We start from the raw sequence: 24137 nt of genomic DNA, 5'->3' as shown, positions 1-24137 counted from the left end.
CTCTCAAGGTTGTCTTTTCACTACTTTGAGATAGTTTCTATACTGAAACACAAAAGTTTTTGATTTGGATTAAGTTCAATTTATTTTCTCTTTGATTGCTTGTGCTATAAGTATCCTATTTAGGAAGACATTGCCTAACCCAAGATCATGAATATTTACATCTATGTTTCCATCTAATAAAAGTTTTATAGTTTTAGTTCTTTATTTAGATCTTTGGCCATTTTGAGTTAATTTTTGTAAGTGGTGTGAGACAGGGTCCAAGTGCACTTTTAGGTATGTAGATGTCCAGTTGTCCAAGCACAATTTGTTTAAAAGGCTATTTCCTCCGTTGCATTATTTTACTACTCTTGTTGAAAATCAATTGATCATGGATGTGTAGGCTTATTTCTGGGTTCTTACTCTATTCCATTGAGCTACATGTTTACCCTCATTCTAGTACCATACCATCCAGTGTTCTTCCTTTTCAAGATATTTTTGGCTATTTAAAGTTTTTTGAGATTCCATATGAATTTTAGAATTACCTCATCAATTTCTGGGAAAAAAAAATAAAACCCAGCAGGATGACTTATGTTTTAAAAGTGACACAATGGCTGTATTGCAGAGAATGTGTTGTAGAGAAATCAGTTAAGAGACTACTTTAGTAGTTTAGGTGAAAGATGATATTGGCTTAAAACAGAGTATTAGTCATAGAATTTATAAGAAGTCATTGAATTTTTAAGGTATGATTCCCTGAGATTGCAAATGAATTGGATATGAGGTATGAGCAAAAGAGAAAAACTAAGGGTAATTAAAAATTTTGACCTACGAAACTAAGTGAACCCTGTTGCCATTTACTGAGGAAAGAGAGTAGGTTAGGGGACAAAAATCAAGAATTTGCTTTTGGACATGCTAAGTTAAAAAATTTTGTTTAATGTTTATTTACTTTTGAGGGAGAGAGCACAAGCAGGGGAGGGCTGAGAGAGAGGGAGACACAGAAGCCAAAGCAGGCTCTAGGCTCCGAGCTGTCAGCACCGAGCCCAACACGGAGCTTGAACCAACAGACCGCAAGATCATAACCTGAGCCAAAGTTGGATGCCCAACCAACTGAGCCATCCAGGGGCCCCTGGACATGCTAAGTTTTAGAAATCTATTACAAAACCTTATGAAAACGTCAAGTAAAAACCTATACATAAGTCTGAAAGAGATCAGAGTTGAGATAAAAGTGATTGAACAGATGATATTCAATGTCTTGGGACTAAATGAAATTAAATGAAGGAGTGTGAATGAACAGGAGAGAAGTCCCAAAGGCTGATTGTGGGGTGCTCTATTAAAGGTCAGAAAATGGAAGAGGAGCCAACAAAAGAGAGGCTGATAGCCGTAAAACCAAGAGTGCATGTGTGGTATCTTGGATGTAAAAGAGGGGAAAAGAAGTGTTTCAAGATGGAGGTAGTGATGAACTGATCACAAGCTGAGGGTGAGCAGAAGGAGAACCGATGATTGTGATTTGGGGGTCACTGAAGAGCATGGTTTTCATAACGCTGGGGACAAGAGATTGGAATGGATTTGAGAAAGCATGGGAAGGGATGAAGTGGAAACTCTTCCAAGGAGTTTTTTTTTCTTTTCTTTTTTTTTCTTAATTTGTTTAATTTATGGACACTTTCATGAAAAAAGTAGCAAGAATAGAGACTTTACACTTCCAGCCAAGATGGACTGTATTTACTTTCCTGCATGAAACAATTTAAAAATGGGCAAAATATATGAGAGTGGCCTGAAAGACTTTGGACAACAGGCAATAAAAGTTACTCCTGCAGCTTTCTGCCTTGAGAGGATTTGGGGACCTCAGCACAGGAAGGGGGACAGAGCCTGTGGTGGGGCCCCTGTTTTGAGGATGTGGAGATGAGAGTCTAGGGAGACCAAGGTCAAAATACTGGAGCGGAGAGAGCCATAGAGGTAGATTTCCAAATATCATTAGCTGAATACTCACCAGCACATGGTCCCTTTACAAGAATTAGCAGAAGCAGTGTCTGGTGCTCACACAGTACTGGGAACGGTGCCTTTTCCCTCCAGCCAGAGCGAACACAAGATTCACATGGCATTTAGTACAGTATTCAGAAGTCTTTGCCTCAGTAATGAGACTAATTAGCTATAGGTGCTACATTTTCCCTAACGTATCTTAAAAGCAAGATCCAGAAAGATCAAATCGTTGCCAACTAAATATACTAAGACAAAGCTCAAGAATCATTATAGGAATACAAAATATCTGGCATCCTTCAAGGAAAAATACATAATGTCTGGTATCCAATAAAAAATAACTAGGAAAGGGGTGCCTGGGTGGCTCAATCAGTTAAACATCCACGTCTTGTTTTCAGCTCAGGTCATGACCTCACGGTTTGTGAGTTTGAGCCCCCCATCAGGATTCTCTCTCCTCCTTTTTCTCTGTCCCTCCCCTGCTCATACACACACACACTCTCTCTCTCAAAATAAATAAACTTAAAAAAAAATAACCAGGGAAGAAAAGAAACAAGAAAATACAATTCATCATAAGGAGATAAATCAATTGGTTAAAACCAGCCCTAACCGTATCAGTAATCAAATTAAATGTAAATTATCTAAAGTTAACATAGAGATTTTTTTAATGGATAAAGTAGAATTTTGGCCCAATTATATGCTACCTGACACAGATGTTAGAGTTATCAAAGACTTGAACATGGTTATTATGACTCTGCTCCATATGTTCAAAAAGTTAAAAATAAATATGAAAGATATAAATATCCCCCAATACTTATAGAGATGAAAACTACAGTCTCAGAGATTGAAAATATACAGGATGGGATCAGTAGCAGATTAGACATTGTGAAAGTAAAGATTAGTGAACTTGAAGACATAATAATAATGAAACACACTAATAAAAGGGAATAATTGTTGGGAGCTGCCGAGCTTTGGCCACCTCAGGCAAGGACATATCGCTCTCCAAGGAGCAACCAAAATAACAAGATTTCCATCTGGAGGCTAGGAGAGTGCATTTCCTGGTCCAGGATTCAGAGACAGTCATACTGAGCCAGACGAGAAAAGTCAAAATGAACAAAATATCAAATCGCATTCGGGTTTATGCAGCGCTAATCTTCCCCTGCCCATTATTGCGGACAAAAGTCTGGGCACTTCCTTTGATGCTGTGTTCGGAGTTTCAGTTTCGGTTTCCCCTTTTTCTAATAATCATTTGACTCTGTTACCTGGCAACCAACCTGGGCCAGTTTCCCGCCCCTAATCCTATAAAGGTTTGATTCTTTTTTCAATAAACGGGCTTGATCAAAAACGCTTGTCTTGCCTCACTCCCTGTGTCTCCCTCCTGTCCTATTTCTCTCTCCCTCCCTCAGGAACAAACCCACAAAGATTTACCGCCCCGCCGCTGCCCCGGGGCAAGGGACCCTGATAAGTGATGCCCCAACGTGGGGTGAGTGACGGGAACATGACAAATAATCATAAAAAATAATAAACAGAGTACCCGTGAACTGTGAAACAGTTTCGAATGACCTAATATATATGTGATAGGGAGAGAGAACTGGACAGAAAAAATTTTTGAAGAAATAATAACCAAAGTTTTTTCAAGTTTAATGAAAACTATAAACTCACAGTTTCAAAGCACTCAACAAGCCCAAGCACAAGGAATATGATGAAAATCACGTCAGAGCACATCACGACCAGGCAACTTAAAACTACTAATAAAAAGATAATCTTAAAAACAATAGAGAAAAAGAGACATGTTACATACAGCAGAACAAAGGCAAGGATGACAATATATTTCTTGCCAGAAATAATGCAAGTGATAAAACAGAGGAATGCCATTTTTAAAATTTTTTTTAATGTTTTATTTATTTTTAATACAGAGAGAGACAGAGCATGAGAGGGGGAGGGGCAGAGAGAGAAGGAGACACAGAACCGGAAGCAGGCTCCAGGCTCTGAGCCAGCTGTCAGCACAGAGCCTGACGCGGGGCTCGAACCCACGAACGTGAGATCTGACCTGAGCCGAAGCCGGAGGCTTAACCGACTGAGCCACCCAGGCGCCCCAGAGGAATGCCATTTTTAAGGTAATAAAATGTTTAAGATTGCCTGGAATTCTATACCTAATCTACCTTTGAAATATGAAAGTGTGACAAAGATTTTTTCAGATATACAAAGCTGAAAGAATCATCACCAGCAGACACACACTACAAGAAACAGTAAGGGTAGCTTTTCAAAGAGAAGGAAGAAGAATGTTAACAGTTGGAAAGGTGGGTCTAAGCAAAGACAGGAAGAAACTACATGGGTAAAGATATAACAGTTTAAAAAGTGCTTAAATCTCACTAAAAGATGACTGACTGTTAAAAACTAACTCATATAGGGCTACAACATATATAAAACTAAACTATGTGATCATAATGGCAGAAAGGATAAGAGAGGAGACATGGAAGTGTGTTATTTTTAGATTCTTCTATATAAGCTGGTATAATATCACCTGAAGACAGAGTGTGGTAAGTTAAGATGTCTAAAGCAACCACAACAATAATAAAACAGAGTTATAACAAAGTAGCAAAGCAGTCAAATGAAATCATAAAAAATATACTTATTAAAATCAAAAGAAGCCTGAAAAAAGAAAAAGGGGAAAACTGATGGGACAAGTTTAAAACACAGAAAAATGATAAATGTGAACATAATCATATAAGTAATCAAATTAAATGTAAATGGTCTAAATTTAACAGATTTTCAAAATGGATAAAGTAGAATTTGTTTTGTGGCATCTGAGTTTAAACTCAATTATATGCTACCTACAAGAATCACACTTCACATGCCAAGATACAAATAGATTAACAAAATAATGAAAAATATTTACCACATTAATACTAATCAAAGTCTTTGCTCTTAACGAGAATTGTATGCTAAGCCACCTCCCTTCTGAATGAAAAGTTTTGCTGGCAAGATTTGATATATGCATACTTCCCTTCAATTCTAATTGTTGTAAGGGCCACATGTTGACATAATAAAGGAACTCGAAGAATAAAAATAATTCACAGTTCCAACATCCTGTTGTAGCAATTGTTTCATTTGCCCCCATTTTCTTTTGCTCTTTATCCATATGTACTTATTTTACATAGTTGTAGGTATAATTTTGCATTCTGCCTCTATGGTTAGTATTATATCAGACATGTTCCTTGCTGCTATTTGGCCTTTAGTGGATGCATAATATTCCATTTTGGTTTTTTGTTTTTGTTTTTTTAAACTTTTTTAATGTTTTTATTTATTTTTGAGAGAGAGAGAGAGACAGCATGAGCAGAGGAGGGTCAGAGAGAGAGGGAGACCCAGAATCTGAAACAAGCTCCAGGCTCTGAGCTAGCTGTCAGCACAGAGCCTGACGCGGGGCTCAAACCCACGAAGAGACTATGGAACAAACTGTGAACATGTTTATGCCTTTGATACTTTGAAAGAGAGTCAAATTAGGAAAGTGTGTACCTTCGATGATAGTAAACAGATATCCCAACCCATGAAAACAGATTGACTACATAAATTATTGTTTAGGGGAACCAAATAAAGAAAATGGAGAGTGATTGCATATGGGTACAAGGTTTCTTTTTGGGGTGATGAAATGTTTTGGAATTAGGTGGCGATGATGGCTGCACAGCTTTGTGAATATACTAAAAACTGTTTGTGTATAGTTGAAAAAGATGAATTGCATGTTATGTGAGTCATAGCTCAATAAAGCCATTATAAAGAATTAAAAACAAAGCTTCCGATATTCCAAGTCATGGTTTCAACCACTGCTATGGATGTTCTATGTTTGTTTCCATATTCGGAAGCAGCACATCCCAGTGCTTAAGAGCATCAGACACCTAGGATTTGACTCACGGTGTTGCCACTTTGCTGTAGAGTGACCTCTGGCCACTGTTGTCAGTTGAGTCCTCCTGAAAGGATAGGAATACAGGGTTTGGGGTATAGGATGTTTACTGAGGATCAGCACTTATGAAACTCAGCAGAAGCAGGGCTGAGTGGAGGAAAGGGTAGGAATGGGACGCAGGTCTGACACAGTCCTGGTCACCCCTGCAGGGAGCTCTGGACTGTCAGTGTCCTTCACTGAACTGGAATGGCCAGGCCTTTATACACCGACTTCAATCTGTGACAGCAGAAGGCTGACTGCTCTGCTCTGTCCCCAGATAGGTGAGCCACTCGACTAGGCACTTGGGTGGCGCATCTCCATGTCTGCCACAGCAGGTGGCTCTGACCTCTTTTGACCTCCATTTCTTCACTGTAAAACGAAGACAATAATAGTATCTACCTCTGGGGCGGCTGACTGTCCAACCTCGGCTCAGGTCATGAACTCAGTTTGTGAGTTCGAGCCTTGCTTCCGGCTTTGTGCTGACTACCGGCAGCCTGGAGCCTGCTTTGAATTCTGTGTCTCCCTCTTTCTCTGTCCCTCCCCTGTTCACGCTCTGTCTCTCTCTGGCTCTCAAAAATAAATAAATGTAAAAAAAATTTTTTTTAATTCCCCAACTCCTAGCTGTTATCATTTTATTATTACTCTATTGAGTAATAAAGTCAGTTTTACCCAGACTGGTTGAAGAATTGCGATGCGACATATATACAGAGAAGGTTCTGAAGACTTCTTTTTTTAATAAACTTTATTTTTCAGAGCATTTTCATGTTCACAGCAAAACTGAGCAGAAGGTACAGAGAGTTCTAGACCTCTGTCCCCTGCCTCACCCCCGCCACATACAGCCTCTCTCACTATTCTAAATACTTTTAAGAAAAGCAATAACATCTTTCTGTGGTGGCTTGTTTATATTTGGAGGCCAGAATGGGCAGGACCTACTAGGAATGAGTGGAATGTTGTGACAGCTTCCCTGCCCCAAGCCTCCCCATTATCTGCCTACCCCTGACTGATACTTCTAGCCCATTCCATCATTCTTGGTTATTAACACCTCCATTTGGTACGCATGGCAGAGCCCTCCTGCTATGGCACAGGATATGACCTGTGGGCAGAACCTCGGGTCCAGGAGATGAGTGTTGATAAGGAGTCCGGGACTATCGCTGTGGAATGGGCAGGGCTGCCCAGGGCAGGAACCCCGAGGCGGTGGGCCTGGATGTGGCCTATGGCGGGTCCTGTGGGCCTGGGAGGAGGGCAGCACAAGCCCATAGGTGCCTTACTCCCGGACTTGCGGACTTGCGTTGGGGGATGGGGGGCCCAGCAAGGGGTGCAGATGCTCTGTAGGGAAGTGGAAGGTAAAGGGAGCCCTTGCTTGTCACAACGTGATCCTGTGTAGTACTCTCCTCGAGAGGAGAGAGCCTAGACTTTTCACTTTCTGATTTTTGGGTCGGTTTCAATTATATTCACATTGGATGGGAGAAATTGTCTAAGTGTTGAAACAACTTTGCTTTGTCTCCTCCCATCCCCTACTCCCCCTCTCCTCTTCCTCATCCTCTGCTCCCCTTCCTCCTCCTCTCTTCTTCAATCCTCTCAGAGTGAAATGGACTTTCTGGGGGAATACATTCAATGAATTTTAACACATAGACACTTAGGTAACCACTATCACAGTCAGGATAATGAACACTTGTACTACCACACAGAATGTCCTTGCCATCTTGGTAACTGGACCCTACACATGACCTAGGGGAGGGCCAGACTAAGTGAGATAATGTATAAAATACTCAGAACAATGTTCGTCGTATGAGAAATGTCAAAAAAATGCTAGCCATTATTATTTTCTTCCTCTACTGAGTAACACAGCCAGTTTTGCCCAGACCACGCCAAAAAAATTGTGATGCAGCATATAAACTGAGAAAGCTCTGAGGACTTTTTAAAAATATAGACTTTATTTTTTAGAACCGTTTTAGGTTCACAACAAAATTGATTTACAGTGGAAAGGGGAGAAAGTTACTTGGGGGAAAGCATGGATTTGGCAGGGGAAGTGAGAGAGGCAGAAAGAAAAAAGGCAGCCCAGGCTGTGTTTGAAGAGAGAGTTTTGTTTTGTTTTCTTTGGGGGAAGGGGGAAAGGTTAAGACCTAGGGAGACAAAGATTGGAGGTATTACATGCTTTGTTCAATAGGGTTTGGGGCTGACTCATGCTAAATGAGAAGGATATTACAGACAATTTATTGTGTGTTATGGGTGAAATCCTCTTTGTCATTTTCGAAAGATGATACAAAGATCTAAGTTGCTTTTAAATTACTTGTGGCTATAATTTATTAACATCTTCTATTATTGAGGCAGACCACGAAGCCACACATAAGTCTTTTTTATATTATGTTATAATTGTTGTGATACACAGAGATAGATACACATTTTGAAATGTGATATATATATAACTAGGTTTAATGTATGTATAAATACACTGTTCAAGCTTCCTTATCAGCACCATCTCATTTAACTCTGAAATCAACCCTTAGAGATAGACATTGTTATTATTATTCCATTTCACAGAAGAGGAAACCCAGATTTAGAGAGGCTAACTAGCCCATTCAGAGCTATTAAATGGGTTTGTATACAGGCTTTTTAAAGGCAGACCCTATTCTTCTAACCATTATGTTATATTGCTGTTACTCTGAGCCTCAAATTTCTCATCTATAAGATAGAGAATAATTCCTGACTCATAAAAGCATTCTGAGGATCAAATGAGATCATTATAAGCCACCTAGAGGGGTTTATTTTTATTCTACTTTGATCCCAATTGTCTGGTACGCTGCCTTACACGTAGGAGAGATTCAATAAAAGCACTACCATTTTATGACTAAGCATATTCTACGCTGACTCTAGGTTTTATGCAAGACAATTTCGAGTTAATAATCACTGTGCTGGTACTGGAGATACAAAGATGAATAAAACAATCCTTGCCCTTGGGAGCTCCTAATCCCGTGGGTTAAAAACATACAAAGACCTCATTACCATACACTGTGGGCAGGTGCAGTTATAACAGAAGTGTAGACATACCATCTGCCTGAAAGCTGCTTGAAAGGCTGATCTGGGAGGGCGGTGCGAAGGCAAGGCCAGGAATGGGAAGACCAGACACAGTTTGGAGAGTGGAAAACCACTGATATTTGGTGTTTGTTACTGAGGCATAAAATCTGGGCAAGAAGTGGCAAGAAATGAGGTTGGAGAGATAACGACCCGTGTGCCATGTGGAAAAACTTGAATTTCATCTTGTTAGGCACTGTTACTAAAACGTCTTCTTTTCCCCCCAGGCTTTCCAAATCTTTAGCCTTATCCGTGTGGTCTCTGTAATATTATTTATTAAATATTAAAATCAGCTGTTTACTTCATCTTGCTTAGTGTAATGTCCCTGAAATCAGTTTTGTCATGCTAGTTTTATTTTGTCATGCTTCTTTATTTTTTATAATCCATTTACAATAAATGGATTATAGGTAAAAATTTAGAAAATACTTATCCACGGACGACTGATAGTCATCTCATATACCCCCCAGGGCATGTGTATCATACTTATTCAAGTTAGCAATGGGGAGTCCTTGAGGGTTTTAGAGAAATGATATAGTTAGACTTACTTTCTTTACAAAAAATAGAAATTTACAATTTTTGCTCAAGAGAAGGATGAATAAATAGGTATTTCTCATTACAAGATGTCTTCTTTAAGATTTAGGGTTTAGGGAGCACCTGGGTGGCTCAATCAGTTGAGCATCTGACTTCGGCTCAGGTCATAATCTCACAGCTTGGCTTGTGAGTTCAAGCCCCGCATCAGGCTCTGTGCTGACACCTCAGAGCCTGGAACCTGCTTTGGATTCTGTGTCTCCCTCTCTCTCGGCCTTCCCCCACTTTCACTCTCTCTCCCTCTCTCTCAAAAAATATACATAAACATTAAAAACATATATAAGATTTAGGGTTTATATTTCCCTCTTTATACTCTGGCTCCCAGACAAAAACTAGTTAATCATGTTAAGGCACAATACTTTTAAGAAGGTTTAAAGGGAGCCCTTATTTATTTCTATCAACAAATACAAAGCATTGTGGAAAAACCATTTTGCTAGTCCATATGATTTTGTGATCATATTGGTTTTTATTTTAAGAATTATTTTCCTCTTACTCTAATTCAATCTTGTTTTATAGTCATACTTCTAAAGTAAAATCTACAAAACAAGTCATATTTGAAGAAATCTAATCTCTACCCTTCACTTCTAAGTGGTTCCCTCAATCCATTCTATAGGGAATCATTTTATTAATTTTGTGGTTTATCATTCCACTTAAAAACATATACAAACTGGGGGCATCTGTGTGACTCAGTCAGTTAAGCGTCCGGCTTTGGTTGAGAACATGATCTCACAGTTCATGAGTTTGAGCCCATGGGACTGTGCTGGCAGTGCAGAGCCTGGAGCCTACTTTTGGATTCTGTGTCTCGCTCTCTCTGCCCCTTACCCATTCGCACTCTTTGTGAATAAATATTTTTAAAAATTAAATTTTTGTTTTAATTTCAAAAAATTATTTAATTAAAAAATGGATACAGGTTGTATTTCTACCTTGCTTTTTTCACAATGTATTCTGGGGATCACTCCATGGCAATGTGGAGAGAGATTCTTCATTTAGAGTGTACTTTTGAGGAGAAAAGCACAGAATGCCGAAATTCATACAAGGTAAGTTTTCTTGTCACATAAAATTAAACTATGAATCAATAACAGAAAGATACCTGGAAAAACTTCAAATATCAGAATATTAATCAACACCTGTCTAAATAACCTATGTTAAAGAAGACATCACAAGGAGAACGAGAAAATATTATAATCCATCAATTAATTAAAATCATAACCTAATTATAATATGAATGGATTTATATGACATACATATCAAATTTCTATGATACAGGTAAAGCAGGGCTTACAGGAATTTTATGGCATTAAAAGCTTATTTTGGGAAAGAAAATCTCAAATTATTAACCTAAGCTTTCACCCTAAGATAAAACCTAAAGAGCAAGAACAAATTAAGTTCAAAGCAAGCAGACAAAAAGAAATAATAAAAATAAGAGCAGAAATCAACGTTCTAGAAAACAGGGTGGGTGGGGATAGAGAAAATAAAACAAAAAAACTGTTTCTTTGAAAAAATCCATACGATTGATAAAACCTCTTGCTGGACTGATTAAGAAGAAATACAACAAACATATAAGTGAGCAATATGAGGAATGAAAGAGGAGCATCACTACAAATCCTACAGATATGAAAAAGATTAGTTCTTAAAGAAGTACTGTCATCAACATGCCAATAACTTGATAGATATAATGGACACATTTATTTGAGGGGGAAAACCCCAAACTATTAAAGCTCCCTCAAGAAGAAACAGATAACCTGAACAGTCTTCTATTGTTAAAGAAATTGGGTTTATAGTTAAAACAGTACTGAAGAGGGGTAGATTTTATTTTTACATATAATACCTTTATACACTTGACTTTTAAAAAATATAATGAAGGTAAAAAAGGAACTGGGGAAAGAAGAGAATAAGAGGACAGAAGGAGAGATAAAGCTTACACCGGGGCAGGGATTGCTAAATTAGAGGCAAGGGCTAATGATTCCTGGTCTGTGGAATGGGAGAGACTTGAGCTTAAATATCGACTTTGCCATATACTATTGAGTATTAGGCAAGTTATTTAAGCTCTTCAGTTCTGTTTGTTCATCTATTAAATGGGGTGGTAATAGTAGTACCCATCTATGAAAGTCTGGTATGATGTCTACAGAAGAGATCACGTATGGTTTTTGAGTATTGCTTAAAAGGTTGAAGTAATGTGATGTAATGATTGATTGGATCTTGGAAGTGAGAGTGTAAAGGAAGCTGAGAGTGATTCACAGGTTTGGATTTGGGTGATTGACTGCCACCAGCTGACATACAGATTTGGAGGGAAGACAATGAGTTCAGGTTTAAATATGAGGTTGCAGAGCTGCTCTGACAGACATCTCAGTAAGCCTTCTGCTGAGAGTTGCATATGGGCATCCATACCTCAGTGTAAAGTAAAAGGCGGTAGTCCATGTTGATCTAACGTTTCAATGCAAAGACATGAAAATATCCACAACTTAGAAAATAAGTTATAGTTTTAATATGGGTTCCTGTTGAATATGTATCTTTGAGGTTCCCATGAAGATTCCAGTGGTTAATTTTATGGGGCTGGTACCCACACCAACTATTGTTAGCATAACTCCTTGTGTCTTTGTGCTGAAACATGGTAGGCACTCAACAGATACTTGTTGAATGAATCTGTTAAATATTCCCTCTTTGCAAGGTATTGGAGGCTTCTGGAGTCCCTGTACTCTGCATAAAGGCAGGTGTAGGATGTAAACTCAGCAATGGATGAACAACTAAGACCCCTTTAAATTCATGGTATCATCTGGAAGGATGGGAGGAGCTGATGCTGCCTGCTACTTGGTGACTCTGCACCAAACTAATGATTTCTTTTTGTCATTTCTTCCCCAGAGTGTCTCTTAAATGTAGCTGCAAATCTGCTTTAAGCTTTCATTGCATTTTTTATTGCACTGGCAGTTGAAACCATGCCAGGAAGACTAGAACCTTCTCTGGATTTTTTTTTTTTAACTTTCCTTTTGTGACTTTGGCAACAGGTCCTGAAAGTGTCACAGGGAGTGTAAGTTTGAACATCACTGCTGTATGGCCAAAAACCATTTTAGCTCATTCTTACCAGCTCAGTCTTGAGCACCTTGGGCACCTTGGGCACCAAAGTATTATGTTTCTAATCATGCAGGAGCCTGCAAATTCAATTAAAATCTAGTGTGACTTCCTGAAAAACACCAGTTAGGATGACTGCATTCCCTTAATTGGGCAGGACAGCACATGTCCTAAAACTTGCTGTTGTATAGTTGCTATTTCTTACCACCCACAGTCCAAGAAAATAGTCCTCTTTCCATGGTCATCATTTCTTCTGTGGACCTTCAAGTCTCACTGTGTGTTTTCTTGGTATCTTGTGCATCGAGCAGGTTGCCTTTGAATGTCATGGTTATTGAGCAAATTTGAAAATAAGTGGGTTTGTAGGAGTCAGAGTGAGACATTAACGGACTGTAGGAGGCATGAGTCATAGCTGCTCTGAGCTTCAGAAACAGCTCAGCTTGGCCAGCTGTGGGCACTTGCCTCACTGTTTTAGTAAGTGAATCTATCTGTACTCCCCCAAGTGGGGTGGGACAGGAATGGCTTGGGAAGTCCTGAATAGGAAAGTCCACGTTTCAAAACCGTACCTTAGTATCTCAGTTTCACTCAAGGACAGTCTTTGAGGACTGGCCATCAGTCTGAGCTCACAGGAATGACCGGAAGGAGGGACTACAAAGGTGATGGAGGCTGGAATGCACAGAGTCTCACTTTTTCTGGTAGAGGTACACTGAAATCTCTGCTGATATCGCATATTCAAAACTGGGACATCTTTGATGCTTCATCCTTCTCGATTCTGATCAACAAAAAATTCACATGTACATTTATGCACCGCACCCTCACAAGTGTTAGGAGGAAAAAGTTTGTAATGAAGAGAAGCTGAAAAAAGAGGCACAGCAACGTGGTTGGGTTCCATCCGTACAATAGTGATCATACTAGAAAGCAGCTCAGACATGTTTGAGATGCAGAGAGTAGAAAAGACAAGTGGTTCCAGTTTGGATCAACCATTCAGCATAGCAAAGGCATCCGTAAGCAGGAGGTGTTCCAAGAGACCAAAGAATGCAGTGGCCTGTGATTGTGGAGAGGCTATGAGGTTAGGTACAGAGGAAAGGGGTAGAGGGAGGATTGTTCCCTTTCCCCGCCCCATTGTCCTTCTTTTCCACGTCATTTAGTGTACCTAGCCAGGATCCCTAGTTGTCACTCCTTTTATAGTTGAAGGAGCTGCCCCTCAGGTCTTGTGCAAATGCAACAAGATTCAGACACTCTACACGTGCCTGTGAGTCACAGCTCTGAGGTGAGACATTTGCTTGGGATCTCGGTGCCCAGCTCTGAGTGACACTGCAGGCTCCACTACCATCGTGTTTGTAGGCTGTGTGGCACTAAAGGAACATCGATACTAGTTAGCACTCACATGAGAAAACCCAGCAAAGTTGGCTTTACCAGGCCCACATCTGGTTTTCTGTGAACATTACAATATGACAAACCCCAGGGTCTATTCTTCTGAATAAAGTCTTCGGGTTTTGAAACAAGGAGAGAGGAGGAGTCAGCTGTAGGATTTCTGTGAACCAAATATTCTCCTATAGCCTTGCATCCTAGGCCCCAAGGGTCACCTCAGTCAAGGACATCTTGGTTCAGTGGAAAGTAAATATTTTTCTGAAAGTTGCCACTTGCCACCTGGGTCTTATCTGGGAGGAGAAAAATGGATAAATATGACCAACCAAGGGCAAAAACAAGACCTTGATATTTTCTTTCTATTCTATTTTTATGACAGAAACAAAAGCAAGACAAAGGGGTTGAATAGATACTAAAAGACAATGGCCATCATACCCATTATTTCTTTTCCTAATTCTAGAATCTATAACCATTGCCCTAATATTCCTCTAGAACACAACTAAATACCATTGTTTTATACTTAGTGTTATAGATATTCGGTGGATGTCTTTGGAATGTAACCAACTCTAGTGTGGTCAATCCTGAACAACTGGAAAAGGAAAAAAATGATAGCCTAGCAGTAATCCAGGGTCTAATGGCTCCTTCTAAAATGCACGGATAGAAAAGCACATAGGATATAAGGGCTATCTGGTGGGACCTCTCTCATCCCATTGGTTCCACTAATCTAGCTTGTCAAGTCATGTTTGGTCCAACCAATCTGGCTGCCAGACAGGTACACGCCCCACCCTCCTCACATCTATGGGTGCCCCTCCCAGAATGGTGTCCAACCTTGTGCCCATGTATTTTTAGAATTTGAAGGAAAAACTTGAACTCAGATGAAGTTTTATAAAGGAAATCCTCCTTAAAGTTAAAATGTTATTAAATTTATGGTGTTCACTAATTAATTCATTCAGCTAACAATTCGTTGTCTATCCTCTGTGTATAATATTTGTTCGTCGGGCATTTGCTCCCAGATGTTAACCGTTGGATAACAGCGCAGAAAATTCCACAACCCTTCCCCTCTCATTCTGCCTGAAGGTAATGTGGGCTTTGTACTCCCCCTGCGTGCAGGTGTTTCCTTATTCAGAAAGAGGCCTGAAGGCTGCTCTAAACAGAGAGCTTTGTCATCTCAAGAACAGCTTTTTTTTTTTCAGAGTAATTCTGCTAACTTATGGTCCCTTCGTTTTCACGTTCAAAACTGACTCTATAGTTCTGGGGCTTCATTGGAGAAATATTTAAAGTTCCACCAATCTGTTGGCCCTTCACAGATTCTTAGAAATGGAAAATATGTTGCTTTGGTTTTGAAGTAGCTCCAGGGACAACACACACCATTCAACCTCTTGCACCTGGAGAGGTCAAACAGCTGCAGGTTATTAAAGGAGCTCTATAATATTCTGTGTTGAAAATGAAATCTCTACACCTTACAGCAGCTGCAAAAGCATCTAGGCAGTAGGCGAAACTGGCCCCTGTGAACAAGGGCCCTGGAAATGTTACACCCCAGGACAAACCCCCCCCTGCTGTGGCAGGGTGAAATTTGCCTGCATCCTGCAATCATTCCATGTGGAATCTCTAATTAAATTTACTTATTTGGGTCTCCAAGTTTTCTTCTCCAAGCAAGCACCGGGGTTTGCTTGCCATCCGCCTACTCTTGCTTTTGAAAAAGCCGGTCACGTGATGAGCCATAACTATTAATGAAGATACTCATTAAACAAAGTAATATATATTTAGAATATTCATTCCTGCTGAACTTTCCTCCATTAGCATCAAAATGGTTGGAAAGATTAAAAGCCATAAGAATTCCAGGTAGAGCTTTAATCCTAAAGCATAGACAATCAAATTAATTATATTTCCAAGGCATTTGAGGGCATATTTCTCTTGCCCTGCAAAAGTATAATCCTGGTCCCTAAGAATTTTACACCTGACATTTTTCTTGATTTAATTAGATACACGACAGGAACAAAGCCACATTTAAATGAATGAACATGAATGCCCAATTATTTGTGTTGCAAATTACTCCTGTTTTCCATACGTTTGTGTGGCTTGCCAAGGCTTTCACAGTATTTTTAGCTATATTATCTTATTTGAATTTCACAGTAATCTTGTGAAGAAGACAGGTGACAAAAGTGACTGTCACCATTTCGCAGGTGAGGAAACTGAGGCCCCACGAAGTCTCATGGCCAAGAATCAGCAATGGAGCTCTGCACCAAAAAAAAGGATTTCATCTCTGGTGCTCTCCACAAGGAATTGAGGCCGTTAGTTAGCACAGCTAATAGTGGTGCATGAGTGCCATGTACAAATATGGAGGAGAAAAGTAGCCAAAAGGTTAAAAAGAAAAAAAAAGGAAAGTGGACTAAGGGAGGTGGGGGTGAGAAGAAGTGGAGAAATTATGCTAAAGTGTTTCAGTGCAGCAAAATCAGCCCTATGGCACATGGGCTCATGTGAAAATATCACATGAGCAACTATAATGTGTGTTAACCTTCGTGATTTCCCAAAATATGGTCCATGAGAATTCTTTGGGTGGTACCCAAACCAGGCGCTAGGCATTGCTTTCAGCAGACTCTGCAGTCAGCGCATGGGGTAAAAATAAGATGCAACTTGGAGATTAAAGTTAACCTCTGGGACTAAGTGAGGAAGTATCAGACAGGGAGGGAAGCCAGACTAGCATTTGCTCTATCTAGGGAAGGGTGAGTGTCATAGGAGAGAGATGGCTGAGAGACACCCTCTCAAGCAAGGAGCTGGACAGGGGAATTCGGCAGTGGGGATGAGGGGAGAGAAGTAAGTGGCAGTCACCAATCCCCTATTGTGGGCAGGATGCACGGAGCTTGGGGTGCTCTGATTTCACACCCATCAGGTAGCCCCAAAGGGACCTGGATGATTGGAAGGGGCTGCTGAAGATGGAGTAACTAGTCTTTGGGAAGACCTATTCCTCCTTACAAAGTAATAAGTTGGTGTTCTGGTTTATATTACAGGCCTTTGGGGATAGCTGGTGAGAGTCTGTCCTCCCAGGAGGCAACTGACTCGGGTTTCTGGGTCAGCGAAGCAGAACTCTGGTCTTTAAATGTGATGACCATGCCAAGGCCCTTTGCTCATTCTGACCATCCCGCCTGGTGGCCAGCCAGTCTTCTTGGACTGCAGCCCTGCTGATTTCCCTTAGCGACAGGGGACATGGTGCTTTTTTCTTCTGTTCGAATGGGTGATTTGCTTGTGGTATGTAGGGCAGTAGTCTGGTTCAAGCACAATAGCCTCATACCAGCATTGGAGAGAATGTGGGGGTCTAGTCTCAGTATTAGCGCTAGCCATCGCTTTGATATTTCGAGCTATTTAACCCCAATCTAGCTTTCCTCATTGATGCAGTGAAGGGATTTCATTAGATGATATTTGTAATTTGCCCAAAGTCACTTAGCTGATCAGTGACAAATGGGCCTTTGCTCCATCATCCTTCCCTTGGACCTTGGTGTACTTCTCCCCATGTGAATTTGGGGGCTAAAGCCCAGGTTGGAGGGAGGGCTCCACAAGGATGATAAAGTACTTTGAAGTGGATTTCCCTTCTTCTTAACCAGTTTGGAATCAGGATAGATTATACATAGACTAGCTACCTACAAGAAAGCCTTACCAATAAATAATAAACTCAACTACAACCCAGTCTCTCAACTTTCTCCACCTCACTGGACACATATAGAAAATAATGATAGAGAATATTTGTATATTGCATGCTTGGATAAATGCATAGGGCTGCACATGGCCATCCCAAGAGATCAGGGACTCGATATTTTGGCTAACTTGTGACCCATTTGCCCAAGCACACTGGTTGGAATGTTCTGTCAAAATGCCTCTCAAACAAGGGTGCTACCAGAAATAAAGCCTGATTGTGTTATCTTCTCTTGGGATCCATTTCAGAGCAGCAGAATAAATAGTTTCCTCTCCTTCAAGGGCTATAGAGAAGAAAGAACATGTGTCTTTGGTTTGGAGTCTTTCTGTAAAGTGGGGTCACATTCTGTAGACTGTTGGTTTCTACCACGTTGCTTACTTTGTTATTTCTTTTCTCTCCCTTTGTCATGACTACTATCTTCTTTCAGCATGATTTATTTAATGGTATCGTATGCTTTCTTCCTTAAACGATTAACATCCTAACAGAGGTCAGCAGGCCAACTTTCATCATTCAGTATGTTCCATCAATCTTGTCTGTACCATTGAAAGCACAGTCTTCCTGGGGCACCTGGGTGGCTCAGTTGGTTAAGCATTGGCTTCAGCTCAGGTCATGATCTCACATTCGTGGGGTCGAGCCCCGCGTCAGGCTCTGTGCTGACAGCTAGCTCAGAGCCTGGAGCCCGTTTCCAGTTCTGTGTCTCCTTCTCTCTCTGCCCCACTCCCCCTCATGGTCTGTCTCTCTCTGTATCAAAAATAAATAAAACATTTAAAAAATTAAAAAAAAAAGAAAGCACAGTCTTCCTTATAACATCTCTTTCTCTAATACACTCAAGATTTTAGGTCCCATCCCCAAATCTCATAGTTCTGAATAATGGATAGATATTAACTTACCTGAATTTTACTGTTCTAAGAGCAGAGATGTAAGATCAGTACGCATTAGTCCAGTTAGGACTCTTTTTTCTTCTAGTTGACTTTTTCAATGAAGTGTGGATTACATGCTGCGAAGTGCAGTACATTTTCTGCACAACACGATGGCTGTCTTGAACTCCACACACATCCATAAGCCTTCAGCAGGTCTTTTAGCATACCTGGCGAGCATCGGGCACTGGGCTTGGTCTCCATCCTCATTTTCTATCTCTTGCCTCATGATCCTTATCTCTCCCCTGCTATTTTTCTGACCCAGTGTCTGTTTTTTCCATGTTCTTGTTATTTCCCTTTTATTTCTTCCTTTCTCTTTTTCTGACTTTCTTTCTTCCATGTATTGTTTATTCTGTATTTTTCACAACATTTCTTTAGATTTATGTAGTGTGATAATTACAATAATTATGCACATTACTCTTTCTCACTTTCACAAGGGGCTGCAAAGCTTCTGAACAATCTAGCCTTATTATCCCCAAGTCATGACAGGCCTTCCTTTCTGCTTTGCTGGTCCCACATCTGAAGGGTGAAGTTTAAAGGTGGATCCTAAGGTTAATGTCAGGTCTATGGGGGTTCCCAGTCCATGAGGAAGGCGTAAACTACTGAAGATGAAGATGAGAAGTGTAAACCATGGTGTGAAAACAACAGGGTGGGAAAGCTTTGCCAATCAGTATGCCGGGTTGGCTGTTCCAAGTGGGAGAAGAGGACAGTAGGCTTGAACAAAGTTCGAGAGCTGATGAACAAGAAACCCGGACCGTTGTTTTTATGGTCCTTGTTCTAGTTACCTGTTGCCAGGCAACATATCACCCCGACTTTAGTGGCATAAAACAACAAAAATAGTTATTATTGCTTTCTCATACAATTGTAGGGCTTGATTTAGCTTTGGAAGGCAGTTCTTGCTTGGGGGCCCTCGTGTGGTTGAAGTGGAATGGTGGCAGGGCTGGAATCTGAGGCCAATGCTGATTGGGGCAGCTGCTGAAACACTCACGCATGGCTTCTCCATGTGCGTGAGCTTCCGCACGGCCTGCCAGCTGGGCTCCACAAGCGTATGTACGAAGAAAAAAACCAAGAGAAACTGCATTGCCTTTTATAATCTAGCCTTGAAAGTTATATAGCATCGCATTGGCCATATTCTTTTGGCTGAAGTAGTCACAAAGGTCCACCCAGATTTAAGGGGAAGAGATATGGACTCCACTTCCTAATGGGAGACGATAAGATCACGCTGTCAAAAGAGCAGGTGGAATGGGAGACATGGTTCTGGCCGTCTTTTGGTGACATGGTCTGCCACAGTCTGCCTTCTGGCCACGATGACCCATGCCTCTTCCACAAACCCCTCCCCCACGCCCCTCTGGCTCGGGGCTTTATGGAAGCAGGATAGGTCGGAAGGAAACAAAAACCGAGGGTTTCCTCGTGACTCTCTCTCCTCGTTCGGGCAGGGACTCCCCTTCCTATTCTTTTGATCAGAAAGGAAGGGTTTCTCTTGGGTCTTTTTCTGTCTGTGCGACTTAAGCTGTTCTGAGTTTCAGGTTGTCCTGAGACGTGGGAAAAAAAACACCCCAGACTTCCCACTATGTTAGCGGTCTTTCTTGGAGTTTTTATTTCCCTCCCCAACACCCCTGCTCTGATTTCCCTTCAGAGTCCTCCCTAGTTGCTTTATGTATTCTGTTTAGGGTTTTTAAATGTAGCCAGTGGGAGGAAGGCTGTAGAATCTGCTCACCCCCTCTTTACCTGAACCAGGTCCAGAAACCATTTTTTTCTTTTAAAGATTATTTATTTATTTTGAGAGAGAGAGCGTGCATGTGCACAAGCAGGTGAAGAACAGAAAGAGAAGGAGAAAGAATCCCAAGCAGAGGATTCTCTGTTAATAGCACAGAGCCTGACACTGGGATTGATCTCACAAACCATGAGATCATGACCTGAGCTGAAACCAAGACTTGGACACTCAACCGACGGAGCCACCCAGGCGCACCCAGAAGCCATTTCTTAATTTTAGATTTGTTTGCCACCTGGGAATGAGAAGCCATTTTGTTTTCAAACTCAGCAAGTCCTGTCACCTTTATATTTAACTGTTTATTCTTCAGCTTATCTTTATAACTCTCATTTTATTGCAGGCAGCTGAAAGGGCCAGGTGGCACTTTCAACACTGTGCCTGGAAATTTCCTCAGCCAGATCACACAGTTTATGGGGCCATTTTCTATTTTCCAAGTTACCAGGGCTGTCCATGTGGCTAAACTTCCCTACACCACTACATAAAAACGTCTCCTTTATTTCAGATTCCAATAATACTTTCCTCATGCTTATTTAAGTCTTTGCTGACAGACTTTTCAAGGCCAGTCCCAAAGCCAGTGCACATGTTTTAGGTTTTTACAGCAGCACCCACTCTGGTTCCAAAATCTGTATCAATTAAAGTTTGATTGGAGAAGCAAAACCACTTTGAGGGAAACAAGGAGTTTATTGTAGGGATTAGAATGTACATGATTATGGGAGCTGGGTAAGCAGTCTGTGGGATCTGTGGATCCTGCGTCAAGACACGGGTCTCAAGTCCACGGGACGGGCTGGCTTCATGAGGCGAAGAAGGATACAAAGCGGGTGGGGGGGGGGTGAGGTGAGGAGGGACAATTGGAGCCTGCACGGATCAGGTGGGACCTATCTGTCCCACGATGGCCTCTTATGTCTCCAGTCCTCCAACTTCGATGATGAGGCCGACCTTTAGAAGAGCTGGTGCACGTCGTCTTGGAGTTTTTCACAAACCTAACCTTGGTGCAGAGAAGCTGGAGAAGCAGCGAACGCGCAGACGCGCGCAGCATTGTGGGCGAGTTGCCCCAGCGCCGACCCCACCTGGAAGTTCTACAACCATGGCCGCCATGTCACTCCTGCCTTCCCAAGGTTGCTCACTTTTCCCTAAAAACTTACTTCCATCTTAGCTATATTGACGTGATACAAACTCACCATGGTTCCAGAGGTCTCCCCTTCTCCCCAGCTCCTCCCCCCCCCCGCTGGGGATTAGGACAGCCTGAGAATGCACAGTGGTTTGTCAAATGTAATGGCCTGGTTTGGCCATTTGAGCATTTGTGTGAATCCAGTGCAAAAAACTCACACAAAGGCTGGGAAAGTTAGTGCTTATAAATCAGTGCTACTAGGTAACTAGTGCATAAAAATGCATCAATGTCCTCAATGAATTTTAATAAAATAGTATTGAATGATTATTAATGCTATTCCAGCATATCCCAAACTGATCATTCAGATAGTAATAGTTTTCCTGCATTCATTTGCTAGAGCTACCACACCTAAGGGACCATAGTGCGGGGACTTAAACAGCGGACGAGAGTCTTCTCACTGCTCTGGAGCCTGGAAGTCTGAGATCCAGCTGTTGGCAAGGTTAGTTTCTTCTGAGGTCTCTCTCCTTGGCTTATAATAACTACCTTCTTGCTGTGTGTTCAGATGGTCATCTCTGTGCATGGTCCTGTTTGGTATCTTTCTCTGTCTGTGTTCTAATGTCCTCTTTTTGTAAAGACGTCAGTAATTGTATTAGCGCTCCACTTGAACTTCGTTACCTCTTTAAACCCCTATCTCCAGGGGTGCCCAGATGGCTCAGTCAGTTAAGCATCTGACTCTTGATTTCAGCTCAGGTCATGATCCCAGGATTCGTGGGTTCGAGAATGGTGTCAGGCTCTATGTTGGCAGTGTGGAGCCTGCTTGGTATCATCTCTCACTTCCTTTCTGCCCCTCCCCCAGTTCACACGCTCTCTCTAAAAATAAATAAGTAAACTTAAAAAATAAAGGCCCTAGCTCCAAACACAGTTCCATTCTGAGGCACCGGAGGTTCAGGCTTCGGCATCTGCATTTGGAAGGGGACACAATTCAGCTGATAACATTTTGGATTAATTAGTACAATAAAGTTCGAGAGATGCTACATGCTTTATTTGCTTGGAAATTCATGCAGTACATTTGTATGAAAGATTACACAATGTCTTGAAAAATATCCAGTATTTTTGTCTTATACATTATTGGTAATCCAAAATTGTCTTTCATCTTTCCATCGACTGGTAATATAGAACTGCCGCGCGGTGATCTTTGCTGCCGGTTGGTGCTGGTGGTCAGGAGAGGAAGGTGGATGAGAGACAGGGGAGAGGATGTACTAACTGAACCTCGGATCTGTGGGGTTGATCTGCCACCACCCCAAGTCTTTGAAGATGCTCAGTGAGCTGCTGTGGAGATGTGTGCCGAGGGATTGGGGTTTGTAGGTGCGTGAGAGGATTGCCCCTCCCCTCTCCCATCCAAGTACTAACCAGCCCAACCCGCCCCTTCCATCTCTGCCAAGGGCCCTTCCGGACTGCCAGGGGCCTGGAGTTCCCTTGCTCACCTACGGCTGCCGGGCGGCGTGATCAGCCTCTCACCTGGCCCAGCCTCTGCGGCCCACTTTGTTCTCTTGTTCTTTACAGGTGAGAAACAGAGCGGAGCTGGGGATGCCACTGGGGTGTGACAGACAGCTGAGCAAGGGTCCACGCAGGAAGCTGTGGGCAGGTGTGAGTGCGGATGGGTGGTAAGGGTTACTGACCTTGCACGGTCAGCTCGTTCTGCAGTGGCAGTGGAAGAGTGGGCCCCTGCCGCACCCCGGTGCTGACCTCCCACCTCAGCCATCCATGTGTGCCACCTGCTCAGGCCTCTCCTGGGTCGTGGCCCACTCCTACCTTTCCAACCCAGTGCTCAGCTCAGCTTATTTAGCTCAGGCTTTGGTTTTCCTTCTTGACTACAATCACGGCTTTTTCACATGCTGAACAATTCCCGTGGCGCTGGCCTTCGTGGAAGACCCCCCGGCTCTTCACTCCTCAGGCAAGTGAAGGTCCCCACTGCGACCCTGGCACCCGAAGAAGCAGATCATTCTGTCTATTCTTGCAGCACTCTAATCGTGAATAACCTCTAGGACCTCGGACAGGATTTATCAGCTTCTAGTACCGGCTACGCTTTACCACAGATCTCTTCGAAGCCTAGTGAAGATAGTATGGTAATGGGGTATACATGTGTACAGTCACTGACCCGGCCCGTTGGAGAGTAGCAACAGCTGTACACGCTTCTCTCTACTCCCAACAACCCTGAGCCATAGAGCACGTTGGCCCAGTGGCACAGGTGAGAAAGCTGACTCCCAGAAAACAGCTTCACGGGCCTAGACGGTGTCAGCGCGTCCCCTTGGAGGAATGGCTCCCGACTCCACGGACGGGGCCCTCACACCGGCTGTAGCAGCCATACCCGTTCATGTTAAAACCAGCTCTTGGCCCCGCATTGTCCCCACTGTGCATGGATTTATTGCATTTTCCTCTAACTTCCAACGAAGCTTCCCTTGGTTCCGTCGGAAGGCTCCCCTTGGTCTTCGGTATCCTCAGTGAGGCTGACACAATTCCGAAGGCACGCCCCCTTCGCTGGATTGCTTTGAGAAGTATATTGTTTTTAAATTCAAACTGCCACATAAATGTGAGAGAAGTTACCATGCGTTTCTCTCCCCACTTGACCTTGATCTGTTATCTCTGCGGCTTTCTCTTTTCAGAGTCTCCCTTCCTCC

At 42.0% G+C, this 24137-nt stretch overlaps 1 long non-coding RNA gene across 1 annotated transcript; it reads left to right on the top strand.

Annotated features, from left to right (window-relative positions):
- The first annotated feature begins 4034 nt into the window (after positions 1 to 4034).
- Positions 4035 to 23286, top strand: LOC115287740. The gene is made up of 4 exons (XR_003906626.1): positions 4035 to 4064; positions 21857 to 21958; positions 22636 to 22824; positions 23023 to 23286. It is a non-coding gene; the product is annotated as an uncharacterized LOC115287740 (long non-coding RNA).
- The last annotated feature ends 851 nt before the right edge of the window (positions 23287 to 24137 follow it).

This window comes from Suricata suricatta, chromosome 1, assembly GCF_006229205.1.
Source record: "Suricata suricatta isolate VVHF042 chromosome 1, meerkat_22Aug2017_6uvM2_HiC, whole genome shotgun sequence".
Lineage (NCBI taxonomy): Eukaryota > Metazoa > Chordata > Mammalia > Carnivora > Herpestidae > Suricata > Suricata suricatta.
Note: the sequence above shows the minus strand (reverse complement) of the source record. Positions and strands in the feature narration are given on the sequence as shown.